The sequence below is a fragment of the Schistocerca nitens genome, chromosome 2 (genome assembly GCF_023898315.1).
Source record: "Schistocerca nitens isolate TAMUIC-IGC-003100 chromosome 2, iqSchNite1.1, whole genome shotgun sequence".
Taxonomy (NCBI): domain Eukaryota; kingdom Metazoa; phylum Arthropoda; class Insecta; order Orthoptera; family Acrididae; genus Schistocerca; species Schistocerca nitens.
In genome coordinates, this window is record NC_064615.1 from 37,873,651 (window position 1) to 37,893,423 (window position 19,773).

The window sequence follows — 19,773 nt, forward strand, 5'->3', positions numbered from 1 at the left end:
GAAGACGGCCTAACGGTGTGCGGGACCGTAGCCCAGCTTCATGGAGACGGTTGCGAATGGTCCTCGCCGATACCCCAGGAGCAACAGTGTCCCTAATTTGCTGGGAAGTGGCGGTGCGGTCCCCTACGGCACTGCGTAGGATCCTACGGTCTTGGCGTGCATCCGTGCGTCGCTGCGGTCCGGTCCCAGGTCGACGGGCACGTGCACCTTCCGCCGACCACTGGCGACAACATCGATGTACTGTGGAGACCTCACGCCCCACGTGTTGAGCAATTCGGCGGTACGTCCACCCGGCCTCCCGCATGCCCACTATACGCCCTCGCTCAAAGTCCGTCAACTGCACATACGGTTCACGTCCACGCTGTCGCGGCATGCTACCAGTGTTAAAGACTGCGATGGAGCTCCGTATGCCACGGCAAACTGGCTGACACTGACGGCGGCGGTGCACAAATGCTGCGCAGCTAGCGCCATTCGACGGCCAACACCGCGGTTCCTGGTGTGTCCGCTGTGCCGTGCGTGTGATCATTGCTTGTAAAGCCCTCTCGCAGTGTCCGGAGCAAGTATGGTGGGTCTGACACACCGGTGTCAATGTGTTCTTTTTTCCATTTCCAGGAGTGTAGTTTTAAGTTCTAGGGGACTGATGACCTCAGAAGTTCAGTCCCATAGTGCTCAGAGCCATTTGAACCATTTTTGGTTATGGCGACAGACGATGAACGCGAGTACTTTTGCTAACGGCGCATATCGCCTGCAGCGCCTCTCCTGATCTAGTGACAGTATCGGTTGCAGCCTAGTTGACTCAAATACCGTGGCCTGATCTGATGAGTCCCGAGTTCAGTTGGTAAGAGCTCATCGTAGTCTCCGAGTATGGTGCAGACGCTACGAACTAATGGTCCCAAGTTGTCAAGAAGGCACTGTGCAAGCTGGTGGTGGGTCCTTAATGGTGTGTGCTGTGTTTACATGGAATGGACTGTGTTATCTGATCTGTTCGCCTACTTAGAGACCATTTGCAACCATTCATACGCTTCATGTTCACAAACAACGATGGAATTCTTATGGACGACGATGCGCCATGTCACCAGAACACAATTTTTGGCCACCCAGATCGCCCGACATGAATCCCGTCGAACATTTATGGATCATAATCGAGAATTCAGTTCGTGCACAAAATCCTGCACTGGAAATTCTTTCACCATTATTGACGTCTGTAGAGGCAGAATGGCTCAATATCTCTGCAGGGAACGTCCGATGACTTGTTGAGTCCAAGACACGTCGAGCTGCTGCACTACGCCGGTCAGAAGGAGGTCCGACACGATATCAGGACTTATCCGGTGACTTTTGTCACCTCAGTGTAAAAGGAGGCGAGATGCACTGTGTTGTCAGTAGAGAGACGGTAACACCAAAATGTTCCCCAAAGCTCAGTGGCTTAGATCTTGGACTATTCATTGGATGCTATCTGAGTAGCAAATCTTTAAGGGATATTTCAATTCGCCTGAGGCTGTTCAAGACAGTTGTTGGTGATGTGATTGCGAAGTGGAAACACCAAGGGACAACCACAGTTGAAACAAGTGCAGGCAGACCTCATATACTGACGGAGAGCGACCTTTCAGTATTGCGGCAAGCGATTGTAAAAAAATCACATGTAACCCGTCCACCTAGCACAATGGCCGTGCGTAGGGACTTAAAAACAAGAGGGTACAACGGTCGATCATCTCCTCATAAGCCACGCATTTCTGTGGTCAGTGCTAAGGAACTTTTGAGGCGGTGTAAAGAGAGACGCCATTGGATACTGGGTAACGAATTGGTAGTGTCTGTGATCGGTCATGTTATAACCTGAGGCAATCCGATGGAACGATTTGGGTTTGGCGAACGCTTGAGAACGTAACCTGCCAACATGTGTAGGGCTAACAATGAAGTACGTAGGAGGTGCTGTTACGGTATGAGGGAGTTTTTCGTGTTTACCGTGTGGTCCCCTCATTGCGCTCAAGAAAACTCTTAAGTGCGGAATTATGTGAATACATTTTACAGCATTGTATACTGCTTACCCTAGAGGAATAGTTCTGATACAATGATTGTATCAGCATGACAGTGCAGCCTGTTACAGAACAGCGTATGTGAGGCAATGGGTTTTGGACAATAATGTTCTTCAAATAGACTGGTCCACCCACAGTTCCGACTTAAACCCAGATGACATGCGTTATAATGTCGACTTTGCTACGGACCCTAGCATCCATCATCACTACCTTCTCTTCCTTAAAGAGTTTATTAACGATTCTGTCACCAGTTTCAGTATTTATATCACGCCGCAATCCACACACGCCTCTTAACAAGTCAAAAGTTGACCTGGTAAGAGACATGTGTGGATTGTGGCATTCGTTCTGCAAACATTTATAGAGCATGTGTTGCCACGTTTTATGTTTATCATTAAGATCAAGCACTGTCCGTGCAGTCTCAGTAGAACAGGCTTGAAAATGAATCTCTAAGATTCAAAACTAGTCGCCTGATGTAAATAATTCAAGTGGTGACAGAACTGTTAATAAACGCTTTCAGGTACTTAAAAAAAGTTGCTGGTTTCCTATCAACAAAATGTTGACCTTCTCTGGTTTCAGCTCTTCAGGAAAAATGGGCTGATCCCTCCACAGACATTCAGACATGACAATGAAAGTGCCTCCTGCAGAGTTCAAGTCCTCATAAACGTGAAGAGTGGGCACACCCCATATTAAAGTCCACTGACTCGTGTCTGGATAATTTCTAGGGGATACTGTATGTTTGTACCCATCTTTATTCGCTTTACCACCTCGTCAGCAAAGAACGTGTCTGCAAAGCAATTTACGAGGTTTCCAGAATGAGATTTTTCAATTTACGAGGTGTTAACCAAAATTTCCTGCAACGAGATTCTTTCATGCATATAGTTGTAGGCTCCTTAGATATACTTCCTCAGCATGTGTAGCAAGTAATACTGAGCTGAATGATGATGTACCCCTTTAGTTTTGTTTTGTTACCATTAGCTTTCGGCTCTCCCATATCTGATACAAAAACAGAATGTGTCTGCTTAGGAGTTTGTTTCGAACTTGTCAACATTTTTTGCAGGAGTACATGTAAAATTAAAGGAAGACTTTCATACCAACATCTTAGGCTGGATAATCTCCGTCGTCAAAGGGTTTTCTACAACCCAACATCTAGCACTCAATTACGCTAGTATACTATTACTGTAACACTGAACGGAGCGTGTCCCACGCACCTATGTAAACAACGCACCCTTGGAGTAGTTAAGATAACTACTGGTACTGTATGATGTCGCCTAGATGCCTAGCTGGGTTAGAGCCATTACTGTTGGTAGACGTGCCAGCTGCGTGTACTAAATTTCGCGTCATGTACACCCAAATCACCTACGTATTCCGAATACACCGTGTACGCACCATAATTAAAAGTACTCGTATGAACTGTCCTGGAAAACTTTTTAACTGTTGTGAGCACTGAGAGCAATTTAGTAAAAATACCAACGAATATTGCATTTTTGATGGATAACACTGACTTGAAAGTGCGGTACAGTAATGCAACGAATTGTGATATTAGCCATAAACGTTAAGTGGTACGAGAACTGGAGCTATAACTGTAGCGCTCTGGAATGAGATTTTGTAGACTTACACTGCCATCAATAGGTAAACAGAACATTAATTGCTCCTGGATTCTATTTATCTTCTCGCTGCTAGCAATTGCGATAACTGGAAAGCCTCGACACACACTCACACACACACACACACACACACACACACACACACACAAACTTCCAAACGAACCCCGTAAACAGCGTGGCTGCCTTTATTTCTTTTTATGTGTAGTAAATTTTGCGTTCACCAAAAGGTTGATATACAATTTTCTTAGGACATACTTGCCATAAATGCATGCTATAGAAAAAAATCTCTGTAAAACATAGATATTTTTCAGATTTGAAGTAACACAATTTTATTCGTAGCTTCCCAATCTTGCGGTTACATCAGACGGCCATCGTCTAAAATGTCACCGGATGGCAGAGAATGCGGTCACTGCCTACACTGACGCTGACGCTTCTTGGGCACGCCGGCTGTGACAGAATTTTCAGTGAAAGCTAAACACAGCGGCAGTGACGCCTCGGGAGAAGCGACGTCACCGCAGGAGTGACGTTACGGAAGTGATGAAACCTACTCTCGCGCTGCATCTCGCTTCGCTGTCAACCTTACGTGGCGCTCATTTTATTAGGTGGCGGCACAGTTGCGTAGGTAACCATGCGTTAATGTTCAAGGAAATCTGTCTTTACCACCTTCAGCCGCAGTATGTACTTTTATTTTCCGTACCGAACATGTTTCGGACGTACGCAGATTTTTAGTGCTCCTCGTATATACGACGAATGCCAATGTCAAACATTTTTAAGTGTCATTTTTCTCAAAATGCATTTTCAGTGCAGTTGTGTTCTCGGTATTCGGCTGCACTTCATTAGAGTTGTTGCAACTGCCAAAATCACAGAGAAAATGTTCCAAACATTCATTAATTACTAGATACTCATGATCTTTGTGTCAAGCATTGCTTCCCTCTGGAGTTCCAAGTCCAACGCGTTAAAATTTTCGTTCCGCAAGGTTTACACATGATTGTTGAGTTAGCAAAAGTTACGAGTCCATTCCATGTAATTCCAATGCATACAACTGACTTCTTTGATATTAAAAATGTTGCTGAAATATTGTTATCAATGCACGCGTCTAAGATCCCCAAAGACAGTATGATCAAAATGTCTCATACACATTTATCTCGAAGAGCCATTAAAAAATCTTTCTCTGAAACAGAAGAATGGAAAAATGTCAATGTATTCAAACGCGAAAAGAACAGCCATGTTTGCCAGTTGCGAAAGAAAAGACTTATTGACGATTTTGCCATTTCTCCGTCAACAGCACAGGGAGTTCTACAGTAAAGTTTGCAACGTCTGATCCGAAGAACGCTGTTGTGTAACAAAAAGAAATCAGTACTGAGAGGCTTTTTTCCTCGAATTTAATTTCGTTCTTCTCCTGTAAATGATGTGGGAAATGGTTTTTGTTGACTACATTTTTAGTACGAGGGTCATGCACACTATTTTTTTTTAAATCCAGCTTTTATTCTAAATGTCTGAAAGTTTTACAGTGCGACAGTGCATACATACATTCTTTAGGAACAATATTTTCATTTCTCCACATCATTTCCATCCCTCTCAACTGCCTTACGCCATCTTGGAACCAGCGCCTGTATGCCCGCACGGTAAAATTCTGGACCAACCTGTTGGAGCCACTGTTTGGCAGCGTTCACAAGGGAGTCATCATCTACAAACCTTGTTCCACGAAGAGAGTCTTTCAGTTTCCCAAAGAGATGATAGTCACACGGAGCCAGGTCAGGACTGTAAGGCTGGTGTTTCAGTGTTGTCCATCCGAGTTTTGTGATCGCTTCGATGGTTTTTTGACTGACATGTGGCCGTGCATTGTCGTGCAACAGCAAAACATCCTGCTTTTGCCGATGTGGTCGAACACGACTCAGTCGAGCTTGAAGTTTCTACAGTGTCGTCACATATGCAACAGAATTTATGGTGGTTCCACCTGGCATGATGTCCACAAGCAAGAGTCTTTTGGAATCGAAAAACACCGTAGCCATAACTTTTCCAGCAGGAGGTGTGGTTTTGAATTTTTGTCTTGGATGAATTTGCATGATGCCACCCCATTGATTGCCTCTTCGTCCCTGGTGAAAAATGATGGAGCCATGTTTCATCACCTGTCACAATTCTTCCAAGAAATTCATCTCTACCATTCTCGTACTGTTCCAAAAGTTCGCGGCATACAGTTTTTCTTGTTTCTTTGTGAGCCACTGTCAACATCCTGGGAACCCACCTGGCACAAACATTTTTTTAACGCCAACACTTTCAGTATTCTGATAACACTTCCTTCCCCTATCCCAACGTAGCGTGACAATTCGTTCATTGTGATGCTTCTGTCAGCAGTCACCGACTCCTTAACTCTCTGCACATTTTCTGGAGTGTGTGCAGTACGAGGCCTGCCGCTGCGAGGACAATCCTCAATACTGCCGTGCCCGCTTTCATCACGTAACCTGCTTGCCCACCGACTAACTGTACTGCGATCGACAGCAGCATCTCCATACACCTTTTTCAACCTCTTGTGAATGTTTCCCACTGTCTCGTTTTCACAGCACAGGAATTCTATGACAGTACGTCAAGTGTAGCAGCCATCTTGAAGACATGCTGTGACGGCGCCACTCACGGGAACGGGTTGAACTAAGTTTGAAACAAGCGGGAGGGATGTATCTACACACTGTAAAACTTTCACACATGCAGAATGAAAACTGTATTTTTACAAAAATAGTGTGCATTTCTTTTGGAGTGACTCTCGTACTTGAAAATTAATGCTGTATTTCCATACTTACATCATCACTAATAAATCGTTACGCCCAAGTATTAGTGGCACTTGGAACAAAAGCTTTCTTATTGGCGCTTAATACTAGTCAGTTTCCTTGTATGACACTTAGAACGTTCGTAATAAGTAATTTATTTTCTAACTGATTATCGTCTGCAGCGATGGGGTGAGCAGCATAATTCTGTAGTATCAGAATACCTTCTCAACATTTTGGATACAAATAAGTCATGTACAAAAAGAAATACATTGGCTTCGGTTCTCCTGACACATATGAGACTTGGCGCTTACAACGTTTGGCATTTTTGCCATTTGCATGCTACTGTCGTAGCGTCTACGGAAAGTGGATGAAGGGCGGTCAGTATACGAGTAGAGGGTGTTGGACCTCCATGCCTTGTCACAGTGTGTTGATATCGGAGGCTGGGGTAGGATAGGCGGCGGTCTGTGGTGGATCTAACGACAGACTACAGTGTTGGTTCAGACATTAGACTATCGGAGCATAACGTTCAGCGCATGTTGTTCAAGACGGGGATCCGCTCCAGATGATACCTACGTGTTTCTGTTTTGAGCCCGCTACGGTCGCAGGTTCGAATCCTGCCTCGGGCATGAATGTGTGTGTTGTCCTTAGGTTGGTTAGGTTTAAGTAGTTCTAAGTTCTAGGGGACTTATGACCTCAGCAGTTGAGTCCCATAGTGCTCAGAGCCATTTTTGTTTTGAGCCAACGTCATTGTCAATTACGATTGCAGTGGGCAGCGGATCAAACGAGATTGTTACGTGGATCAATGGAAACGTGTCGCCTGATCAAATGAACCGCATTTGTTGTTACATCAGGTCGATAATCGTATCCGGAGACGCCGAAATCCAGATGAACAGCTGCTTGTAACGTGCACCGCGTCATGGACATTGGCCGGTGCGAGCATTAATATGCTGTGGTGGACTGTGGTCTCCATGCAAATTGTGGATGGCCATCTACATCCCCTCGTGCTTGATGTCTTCCCTGTGGGCGGTGGAAACTTTTACCTTGCTGAAAGTCCTTCTCGCAAGAGCAAAATCGTGCTACAATAGTTAGGGGAGCATGATACTGGACCCACGTTGATATCTTGGTCACCGAATTCGCCTGATCTGAACCCGCTGGAAAACATGAAGGACGCCATCGGGCGTCGGTTTCGTGCCCACTGATCACCGCCCCTTAATTTACGGACATTGCGTGACCTGAGCGCAGACATGTGGTCTCACATACTTCCGGAAACCTACTAGCGACTTATCGATACATGTCAAGCAGTATGTCTTCGGCACTACGGTCCAAAAGTGCACCAACGTGCTATTAAGCAGGTGATCATAACATTTTGTTTCATCGGTGCATGAGACGATGAAACTAAGCTAATGTAGACGCCACACTTTTATTTTGTCAGTGATGACTGTTGAAAATGGGCGTATTTCGAACCTTGTTCAGTACAGAAAATAAGAGTATTAGAATACAGGGTGATTCAAAAAGAAAGAACAGATTTCAGTTGTTTATGATACACAAACTATGAACGGTAGAACACATTGCACATGGCTCTGGATGAAGGAAAGTTCAAAGTTTTATCCTCGCGCACGCACTGTACCATACATTCAACATGAGCACCTTGCGTTGCTCGAGAAACATCGAAAAGGTAGCCCGTTTCACTCCACTCACAGATCAACAGGTCCCTGTTTACTGCACCGACAGCTTCAATAGTTCGGTTTGTCAGCTCTCGAAGAATATCTGTCATAGGCACGACAAAGACTTTGTCTTTTACTTGCGCCTCCACCCCACCGCAATAAAAAAATCGCAAGGTGTGACCTCGGAGACCAAAAACAATGAGCAAGATCTTGCTGCCACTTCTTCCAATCCAGCATTGTGGGCTCTTATTGTTAAGATAACGCCGCACCTCAAAGTGAAAATGAGTCGGGGCGTCGTCATGCATAAAAATGAAATCGTTGGAATCTTCGTGAAGTTGAGGAAACAACCAATTTTGTAGCATGTCTGGGTATGACACTCTTGTCAGTTTCCTCCGCAACAGGAAAGGTTCATAAACTTTGTGAACACAAAGGGTGCAAAACACATTCAGTTTCGGTGTGCTTCTTTCATGTTCGACGAGGACGCCAGGACTTTGTGACCCCCAAATTCTTAAATTATGGCGGTTTACTTTACCCGATAGATGAAACGTCGATCGTCCGAAAAGATGAGTCGTTAGGAAAAACTGTCCTATTCCTTATCCTGGAGATTTAAAATGCAAAATTCGTGCCTCCTGTTATGGTCAGCAGGACGCAATTGCTGTAGTAACTGCAACTTGTAAGGCTTCATATACAGGTGTTGCTTCATAGGCATGTTTCGATTTAGAACACGCCACATCATTATTTAACGAAGTTGAAGTTCCCGGCCTGCTCGTCTTGTCGAATTCCAAAGCCTCCGTGTGAACGCATCTCGGATACGTTCGACATTTTCATCAGAAGTGCGTGGCAGACCAGTGATCTTTCCTTTCCGTATGCAACCAAATTCCAAGAATTTTGTGCGCCAGTCATAAATCTGCTTATGCAGAGGCAGCTGAATCGACAGTGGAAAGCACTTTGTTCTTTAACAAGAGACTGACTTCGCTCAAATTCCAGCAAACTAAATGATTTCTCTAGTGATGTAGTCGCAAGTTGCTATAACAAACAAGAGCGCAGTTGTGTAAGAACTTTGAATCTTCCTCTAGCCAGTGAAATCGCAATGTGTTTCTATCCTATATAGTTTTTCTGTAACAAACAACTGAAATGTGGTCTTTCTTTTTGAATCACCCTGTATAATGTAAGTGAAGGTGATGAAGACGGCGATTTTAGAAAAAGTGCTTTTGCATGCGATACACGGACCGTACAAGAAATTTAAACTATAGCATGACACTATGACTGGCATTTGAACCTATACATGTTATACCAAAACAACTCCGGTAACACTTAGAATTTTCTGAAGGACGGAAAACTTGTTGGCTTTGAAGATGGAACTCGTGTCCGGAAGTACGTGGCCTGGGTGATTTGGAAAGCATAAGTTGAAAATGCTGATGTCAAAGTTTCTGAGGATTTGATGTGATGCCGCTATGGTTTAGCCGCGCTGGGTAGCTGACCGGTTTTAGGCGCCTTGTCACGGTCCATGCGGTTTCTCCCCGTCGGAGGTTCGAGTCCTCCCTCAGCCATGGGTGTGTGTGTTGTCCATAGCGTAAGTTAGTTTAAGTTAGATTAAGTAGTGTGCAGGCTTAGGGACGGATGACCTGAGCAGTTTGGTCCCATAAGACCTTGCCACAAAATTTCAAATTTCTGTGGTTTAAACAGGTGACATGTTTGGAATACGATGCAGCACCAGCTCCAACTGATGCAAACTGATGCAAATATGATCCGCCACTTGGACGATAAAAATACAAATCGATGGTTTTGTCTGTTTCAGAGCCATACGGTTATCAGAGAAGAAACCTCGTCACTGTTTTCTGTAAGTTAATACGTCGAACATGCTGTATACTGTTTTCCTTGGCACAGCACGAATTCACGAAGCGACTGTTGTGCTAAACACGGAACAGCACTTATTAGGTCACGCACGTTTACCTTTGTAGCCCCATTGTACTCGCTGCTATCATGCTGGATGTCTTAAAGTTTGAATCTATTTTGTTCTGAGAGCTGACGTTAGCGTTTTCGACGAAACGTGAAATATGCGTTCATCAAACTTCAACTTCCAACAAAAGGGAAATCACACTTGGTGGTCAGTGGTACTCTCTTTAAACCTGGTCAGTGTATAATCCTATACAGCTTACCAAACGTTACGGGTGACGTTTTGGTAAAATTTTATATAGAGACATGCGAAGAAATTCAGAAATCCGTTATAACACTTAACTACAGCGTTAGCCATGATTGATCTGAGCCTGTGAAGGTATTCATATAGCACGGTACTAGGGTTGAACATGGCCATTGCTTTTCGTAAACAGTCTTATTTCGGAGATATTCCTGGGAGGTGTGTACTTGTGGGACAGTCAGAAAGGTTTAATGAAAATAAATGTTGCTACAGCTGCCGATAGTTGTCTGTCAGTACGCAACTACAATGGAGTCGCAGCTGAAAACCAACTCCTTAGTTTAAAGCATAATGAGAAGTAAATAATTAGTCAGTTGTATGATGCAAATACCTTGGTATCAACGATTCAATCGGGAGCGTTGGGATGGCGATGTCTTACAGTGGCACAGCGAAGTCCTAAAACAAATTTATTACAAGTTAAACGTTTTTATCTCTTATATAATCTGTGCTTATTATTTACTTGCTATAAAAGACTTTAATAACAATAACTATAACAATAATCACAATAACAATAGTACTTACAATAATAACAATATAGTACACTACATGTATCATATTTGAACCGATTATTGCTACATGATCTTCGGCTGATTTCAAACGTTTATCACTATTCTTATGAGAAAATGATAATTCTCTGATGCTTTAAGAAATTGCTGCACTATTTATAGTCAATGTTGAGTGTAGATAGCAACTTGCAAATTTACTTATATAGTTCACGCGTTACGGCTAAGTCCATTGTCAGAATTGAAAAATAAAAACAATAAATTTAATTTATCAAGTCAAGATTTATAGTAGTGTAGAACTGATGATGGCGAAACTCTTTAATTGTATAGAATGAAAATAAATTATGCAATCCAAACTGAACACAGATTGTAAGTGCCGATATGTTCGCTGACCTCTATAACGAGTTTTCAACCTACATTGTGTTGCCATGCTCTTTCTGAGAGGTTTTTGATGTTACATTATCTGGAGATGTTAGTTATTGGTGGTTAACTAGAAAGTATAAACGTCATTGTAGTGGAAATCTTGTGTTAACAGCGCTAAACTACCGTAAGACTAGCCAAGAAACTGCCCAGGGGTTGAATTTATAGGTAGTTTTTTGTGTTAGTTGATTATTCATTTTTATGTAATGCGCGGGTATTGTAAGGAAAACAACTTGTAAGTGTCGTTGGCCACGTACAGAATGTCTTCAGCGGTACACTGCCGTGGCCTCTGTGTCAAACTAAGATGACAAAACGATTAAAGGGGTGGCCTCCCCGTGAAAGGGATTTATTTTGAGAGAGAGTTTTTTTCTAGCCGTCAGAAGCTGATGAAAATCGACGACACTCCTAGAAATCAGTAAGTGAGCTTTCCCTGTTTTTGTGTTGCTCATAGTCTTCGATTTTTTACTGGTGAGCCCCCTGTATTCTAGTGCGGACCGTTCTTCATGTGTACGCACGCAACTGTCCGCGTTTTAGCGATAGTTCGTCATTGCACTTTTCATCGTTAGTTGAACACATCACAAACGTGTGTCATCTAATAGCCCAAACGTATCATCACATTTCCTGAGCTACAATCGTTATCGAATTACTCGCTTAGATCATTGCTGGGTAGTGAGGCGCAAGGTTAGTGAAGAGTTTGGCACTTTGTTGGTGCACGAGAAATTGCGTTGATAGGCTGTAAGACAGAAGGTCGCACACAGGGCGGAAGGTCTCACCATCAGGTGGCGACCGATGTCTCAGCAGAAGCACCATAACGACAGCAAAGGCGTGGGTGCGCATGTAGGTAAGCGTGTAATGGCATTTACGACTGTCAGCCTATTCTAAACACTGCACACATAATCTCTATTGTTCGAACGCAGCGTGCATTCAGTGGCAGGCAATGAAACGTTCCTTTCGTCCTTTCCTCGGAGCTTCCGCAGCGTTGCACCAAGTCCCATTTGCGGCGGTAGTCACAAATCACGCAGTGGGCGCCGTACGCTTAGCGATACAAAAACTGCACAACCTACTGCTCCACAGATGTAACAGTATACTCCGATTAAAATTACTTTATGATCCAGGTTTCAGCGAATCGAGTGGTTCGGGACAGCCGCGAGCCAATCGTAGTTTTTTTTCTCGAGCTTCATTTGCTCTCTGTGCTGCCTGCTTTGCTTGTAACATGCTTGTTACACGGAGCGCTTTGCAAAGCGTGGCTGGCCGTACGCCGACAACACTGCCCCCTGGCACTGCAGTCTGTAAATCACATAGTAGTTTTAATCGGAGTGTACCGATTATTCTAAATATAGGTCGCCAATCTCGTTTTGACGCGCGATGCACGGTTAAACTTCTTACAACTCTGAAGTCAATAATACAAAAGCCCTGTAGTTATCCAACTACTTTCCATAATGACAGAAGATTCTAGATCCGACCACTGGACACGACTATCTTCACCGTTAACAGTTCGGTAGATCGCCTCCAACTGCCTACCAGCAACTGCTACTGAGAGTCACTACAACAGCAAAACAGGAATATCGGTCAAAGTTAATAGGGGAAAAAGGGTCACTGAAAACCACCATACTCAAATTTCCAAGGAAACAAACGAAATTCATTAGCATCAATTAACCTTAGCCAACTTCTTTTCAACACCACCCTCAGTTAGCTAATGCCTACACGGTCTGATCTGTAGCCTGTTTTTACCGAAAAAGAAAAGTTCACGCCCTCTGATAGGCAGCACTCGCCATGAAAAACAGGAACGTGCTGAGCAGGTTCAAAATGGCTCTGAGCACTATGGAACTTAACTTCTGAGGTCATCAGTCCCCTAACTAACCTAAGGACATCACACACATCCATGCCCGAGGCAGGATTCGAACCTGCGATCGTAGCGGTCGCGCGGTTCCAGATTGTAGCGCCTAGAACCGCTCGGCAACCCCGGCCGGCGTGCTTAGCAGACTCGACGTCCGGGCACTGGGACGCATTTTGGAATCCTTTATAGGCTTTCTGTGCTGGAAATGCAACCTCATAGATCACGAAGGATCACTAACTCCAGACTTCCGTCCTGACACCAGTTTAGAAGACCATTTCCGCCCCAGGGCGCCCATGACTCTCCATTTCAGCCCCATGAGCGCTGATCGCCGACTCCTCGATTTCATGACCTCCAAGGCACTCCACCAAATTATTTAGCATTGAGGACTTCCCGACAGTCCGATCCAAGAGTAGAATGTAGGTATTTCCGTTGGCCATTTCCTGCTCCCACTAATAAAGCATGTGTAAACTGCTGCTCTTTGGCAACACTTTCAGGGATTTTTACGTTGGAAACACCGGCCATCATGAAGAGATTACTCGCCCTGTACGCCAGCAGTATAGTTTACGATCACAACCTATTTAGAAGGATTCGGCAAATACCAGACCGTCAGTTCAGGCTGAAAAAGACCCCCTTCCCCCAGAAAGAGTTTGTCGTAGTTAATAGGCTCAGGATGACCACACAAGCACGACCAGGAAATCAGATATAACAATGCTCTGCAACACTTGTCGAGAAAGTAATCCTACATACACAGAAAAAGTACACATTCACATTGTAGGCCCGCATACTTGTGTCTGCGACATACACTGATGACACAAAACATTATAACACCTGCTTAGTAGCCTGTTTCTCCGTCTTTGGAACAACATACATCACTGATTTTGCGTATCAGGCATCCGACAGTTGGTTGGCAGGTTTGTGGAGGTATGCCGCATTAGATGTCCATGCAATGGTCATGTAATTCGCGTAAATACCGGGCCGCTGATTCGCGTACATGATGATGGCACCAGATAGCTAACCATATGGGTTCCATAGGATTTACATCAAGCGAATTTGGTTCCCAGTCGTCAAGGTAAGTTTAATATAACGCTCCTGAAAGCACTGTAGCACGGTTCTGTCTCCTAGGAGACTGCTGAAATATGACATCACCCTCGGGGAGACATCAAATGGTTCAAATGGCTCTGAGCACTATGGGACTTAACACCTGAGGTCATCAGTCCCCTAGACTTAGAACTACTTAAGCCTAACTAACCTAAGGACATTACACACATCCATGCCCGAGGCAGGATTCGAATCTGCGACCGTAGCAGTAGCGTGGTCCTGGACTGAAGCGCCTAGAACCGCTCCGCCACAGCGGCCGGCGGGGAAACATCAAGTGTGACGGGATGTACGTGGTTTGCATCTGCCCATTCAAGGGCAGGAGAATGCCTCCCATATCATAATACTGCCCCCCCCCCCCCCCCTAGCCTGCTTCCGTGGCGCTCTGCACGTTTCGAGCCGCCGTTCATCTCGATGACTGCTTGTGGAGACGACCATCGACCTAGTGTAGCAAAAATGTGATTCACCCGGAGAGCTGACACGTTTCGATTGATCGACGATCGAGTCCCGATTGTCCTGTGCCCAGTGCAGTCGATACTGACGATGTCGTTGGTCAACAAGTGAACACGTAGAGATGGTCTGCTGCGTGTTCTTTCGGCAGAGATGCCACAAATCACTATCTCTCCTACTTTACAGAACAGACAAGCCTCCGAACCCCATTTTCTTTGAAGAGTCATGGACGTCCAACCATTTTGCGCCTAGTGGTAGTTTCACTGTCGTTCTACTTCTTTACGTAGATGTTCACGACAGTAGCACGAGAACATTCGACCAGTTTCACCGTCTTCAAGATACTCGTTTACGGGTCTTTTTTATTATTATTAATCGATAATAATCTGCCCTTTGTCGAAGTCGCTTATCTCAATGGATTTCCCGATTTGCAGCCCATATCTTCGCTAGGGTGATCACCCTTCCGTGTCTTCTCCGCTTGCATACTTTTGTTACCGCGTCACGTGACTGTGACGACACCAGGCGGCATCCGACGTTGCGGTGGGTGGAGGTCATAATGTTTTGTCTTATCAGTGTATTGTTCCACACACACACACACACACACACACACACACACACACACGCACACAAAATAGTTCCAGTCACCCCGTTCCGAAAAAGATTTCAGTTGCAAGGTAAATACCGAGCGAGGTGGCGCAGTGGTTAGACACTGGACTCGCATTCGGGAGGACGACGGTTCAATCCCGCGTCCGGCCATCCTGATTTAGGTTTTCCGTGATTTCCCTAAATCGCTCCAGGCAAATGCCGGAATGGCTCCTTTCAAAGGGCACGGCCGACTTCCTTCCCCGTCCTTCCCTAATCCGATGAGACCGATGACCTCGCTGTCTGGTCTCCTTCCCCAAACCAACCAACCAAGGTAAATACCGAAATCGGTAATCTCTTCGGACACACCCTACTGGGAAATCATCTGTGCCCGCATGTCGTGGTCGTGCGGTAGCGTTCTCGCTTCCCACGCCCGGGTTCCCGGGTTCGATTCCCAGCGGGGTCAGGGATTTTCTCTGCCTCGTGATGGCTGGGTGTTGTGTGCTGTCCTTAGGTTAGTTAGGTTTAAGTAGTTCTAAGTTCTAGGGGACTTATGACCACAGCAGTTGAGTGCCATAGTGCTCAGAGCCATTTGAACCATTTTGAAACCATCTGCCCCATTCTCAGTTCGCTGGGTTTTGGGTGGAAAGAACGAACCCTAAAATGCGCCAAACTCCGAAATGAAATTTGGAAATGAATGGACACTATATCTCGTCGATGTCAATAAGCCATTTGCTACTAGATTCTTTAAACGGAAGAAGATACTCGGACTTCAAGAATGTAGTTTCACGCTTTGTGAACAGAAATCTGTAGGGGGCATAATACAACTGTAGTGATGGGCGTGAGGACGGAAGGGAACGAAGGCAATAAAAACACTTCATCTGTGTACCAACAACGCATCGTATAGCATTGTCAGTTGGTAACCAAGGTGACAACTTTCATAATGAAGTATCTATCTAACTTGCAAATGATTTCTTATTAAAAGTAATACAAACTTCGTCTCCAGTGCAAACTTCCCAAGTGAGTGAAGGATTTAATTGCAGTCTGCATGATCTTATACGCTTCTACTTTTCTCATCGCACATACATTTTTAGATAACATTTCGCCTTTTCTTCCATTTGTTCGTTTCTGCTGTTTTGATCTCGGGAGCCGCGTACTGAAAGAACTAAGGACAATTAGGTACTTCGAAGTTAATTATTTTTTATGAATTCTAAAGAAGTTTTGAGGAACTGTTTCAAAAGTTTAAGATGGAACTCTTCACAAGTACTTTTAGAAGGGCAAAACTTTTTATCTCTCGCGAAAACTAACGAAGAATACGTCGTGAAGATGACTGCAAATGGAGTGAGGATGAGTTCAATTGGTTCAGATGAACCGGGAGCGACTAATGGTCGAATGTTCTACGTCCGTTTCACGTCAAGGTCGTTAAGTGAGGAATATTTTCTCTCGTAATTGTTACGACATGAGCAGAAGACAACTCTTAAGTGGAACTAATCGACTTAACTACGTGAAATGGACCGAAATGACACAGTAACTGCTGTTGTATAGTTATAGAAACTATGCTCCCATTGTAGGTCATACAAATATCCTTTCATTAGCGGTATAAGCCCATACTTTTAGGTGCCTTAACTGAAAGCCAAGAGAAGCGTTTACTTCTTGGACAGTGTAACACAGTAATTACTTTTGTTGCACTATAAGCATCATAACGATATGCAGCAGGCGAAGTTCCTTCCATTAACTATTATCTTTTGTTTTTCAAGCAATAAGTTAAGTCACGATGTGTAGCGTTATGTAAAACGTGTTTACTAAGATGTTCCTCGTATATAAGGAAGCATTGACACCGCTTTGTTTGCTGTACTGTTAGTCCTTCCCACAATCAGTCTGCAGAGTTTTTCGTCTAAATGTTTTGTAGCAGTATGTATACCTCCCTTCATCCTCCCGGTACAGAAGTCACAACAGACACGATTGTGAAAATATTTAGCACGAAGTTTCACTTGTCCCGTCTAAAGCATCAAAGTTGCACCAGGAACTTCTGGAGTACAATTCACGAACAAAGTAACTAATGTTCTACAGGGTGAGCACAAAGTCTTGCCCTGATTATAACAATTTGTTACAGAATAACCGTTTGACATAATAATTTACATTTGATACCGTTACATAGGTTTTTTTTAATACCACTTACGTTAGTGAACCTTGGTAGCTCGGTGAGTGTCGAGGCGGTATTCCAGTTCCTGCCAGGTGTTTCGTGTTCTGTCACAGTACCCACAGCAGCTTGTATCCTAGCCTTCAGTTCGTCGACGTCAGCAACTGGTGTGACGAAGACTCTGTCCTTGATATAGCCCCAGAAAAAGATTCAAGGGGCGTAATGTCTGGAGAGCGGGTTGGCCAGGGTGTTGGACCGTTCTTTCCAATCCACCGATCCGGCAATGTTTCATCCAGGAAATCGCGCACTATCAAAGTCCAGTGGGGGGTAGCTCCATCTTGCTGTAAAATTATCCATGGTTGATATTCTTCTAACTGTAGGGCAATGAACTGTTGCAAAACGTCTAAGTAAATGTTAGTGGTAATGGATTTTTCCGCGCAGAAAAGCGGTCCAAAAACCTTGTTATGCAAGAGGCCGCACCAAACATTCGATTTTTCGCTGTCTCGCTGTAATTGAACAGTAGCATGTGGAGACTCTGAACCCCATGTGCGGACACTATGCCTATTTACCATACCACTGACATGAAAGGTGGATTCATCGGTAAAGCATATGCGATTTAAGCAATCGTTAGCGTCATCAATCCTGTTGAGAATCTCAGGTGGAAATTCAGCAAGTGTGAGCAAATTATTCGGTTGAAAGGCCTGCACAATTTGCACTTTGTAAGCATGCAACCTAAGCCTTTCATGAAGAATCTTCACCACACTTGCTTGCGGTATTTGAAATTCACGTGATGCTTGACGAGTTGATTTAGACGGACTCCGGTGAAACGATTTCCGAACACGATCAACAGTTGCATCACTCACATGAGACCTGCCACTTCGAGGACGATCTTCAACGCTGCCTGTTTCGTTAAAGTTTGCGTACCATCGCTTTATTGGTTTAACGTCAGGAGGGCTGCGTCCATAAGAAGCCCGAAATTTACGCTGAACACTGATGGGCGATTTCGTTTCGTGAAACCAAAGCACACATTGCGCTTTCTCCTGCTTCGACGCCATTTCGCCAGCAACTAACGTGACCTAAGAGACCGCGTTGGTGTTGTGGAGCACTAGCGCCATCTATTGGTCACAACTAGTAACACTAACCTATGTAACGGCATAAAATTTAACTTATAATCTCAAACGGTTATTCTGTTATAAATTTTTATAATCAGGGCAAGACTTTGTGCTCAGCCTGTACTTTTATTCGTACGTTTGAAGTAAATAGCCAGCCCTTATTAAATCTGGACCAAAACAGGAAATGTCAGACACACGGTTCTTCTAGCGGCTTGCGAGACGCACGAGACTGTACAATACGAATCATGGGTTCGGGAGGCACCAGCTACACATTAAAAAACTATAGCGAAAATAAACTGATTCAAATGGAAGACGTTATGCCATGAAGACCTTAAACTAACGTTATTAAACTGATACTCTAGTATTTCCTATGGAACACACTGTCAAAAATTTTATCCTTGTGTAGGTCAATTTTCGCTACAGATAAAAGCCACTCTTATAGATGAATAATGATTTATCCACATGACGGGTATTGGATGTATGTGACATTACTGGACTTTCCCGGTGGAGCTCCTAACAAAGACCGCTGGAAGACTGGAGGATTGTTTGACTGACTCTGGCGAGCAGACGGATGGCAACAGCTGAAATGCTGGAGTAGGGTGCAGTCAGAGTGTCACCACGAACCGTCGAAAATACGGTACTGGAAGATGGGTTGAAGTGTGCAGTTGTAAGACTACCACACGTCCCGTAAAAAACGGGACAGTACTCTTTTGTGGTCCCGGCGTCTGGCGTCCCCGTAGTTTTGTCGGGACGCACAAATGTCCCGTATATTAAAATTTCGTATATACGTTTGATGCCATAAATTAATAACGCTGATTTATATTTAAGTTGTGTATAATTGTTTGAAAATGTTGGGATCTGTAATTCTTAAAATACGCCGTAGAATTACCTTATTTTCTAGGTTATCGCTTTATTTATTTTTGTTAGGTTTCCGTTAAAGTTCCTGCAAGCTTCCACACAACACTACGATGGTCAACAATCGCCTTCCCTCCTTCCACCCCATCGAAGCCTCCTCTAGCACGATTGCACTAAACTATGTTAATATTTACTTTCAAACAGCAACAATGCATGACTTAGCTGATAAGGTTTAAATTTAACCACATGTTTTGTTTCTTCGACAGCTCTTATTTATTTTCTGTGCACTCTTGTGCCGACCTCAGCTCAGTAATGACTGTTGAGTGATGAATGTTTTAAGAAGTGCGTGTGCTCTTGTTCATTTCAGTATTATATTCACTTTCAGTATTTACAGAATCTTTCTCTTCCTTACTGCGATACAACATTTCTTCAAATTATGCCTAAACGCAAGTACATGTTTTCATCTAAACTCAAGGAAAAGTATCCTTCTCTGGACGATATTTCAGTACTGCTTTAAGGAGGAAAAAA

General features: G+C 44.1%; 1 protein-coding gene across 1 annotated transcript in view; it reads right to left on the bottom strand.

The window, feature by feature from the left end:
- The window catches only part of LOC126235709 (uncharacterized), a 233,384-nt gene that overhangs the window by 143,607 nt on the left and 70,004 nt on the right, over positions 1-19,773 (bottom strand). The window contains exon 2 of the mRNA XM_049944470.1: positions 10,586-10,650. The gene's annotated coding sequence lies outside the window, so the exon portion shown is untranslated. The remainder of the gene's footprint in view (positions 1-10,585; positions 10,651-19,773) is intronic.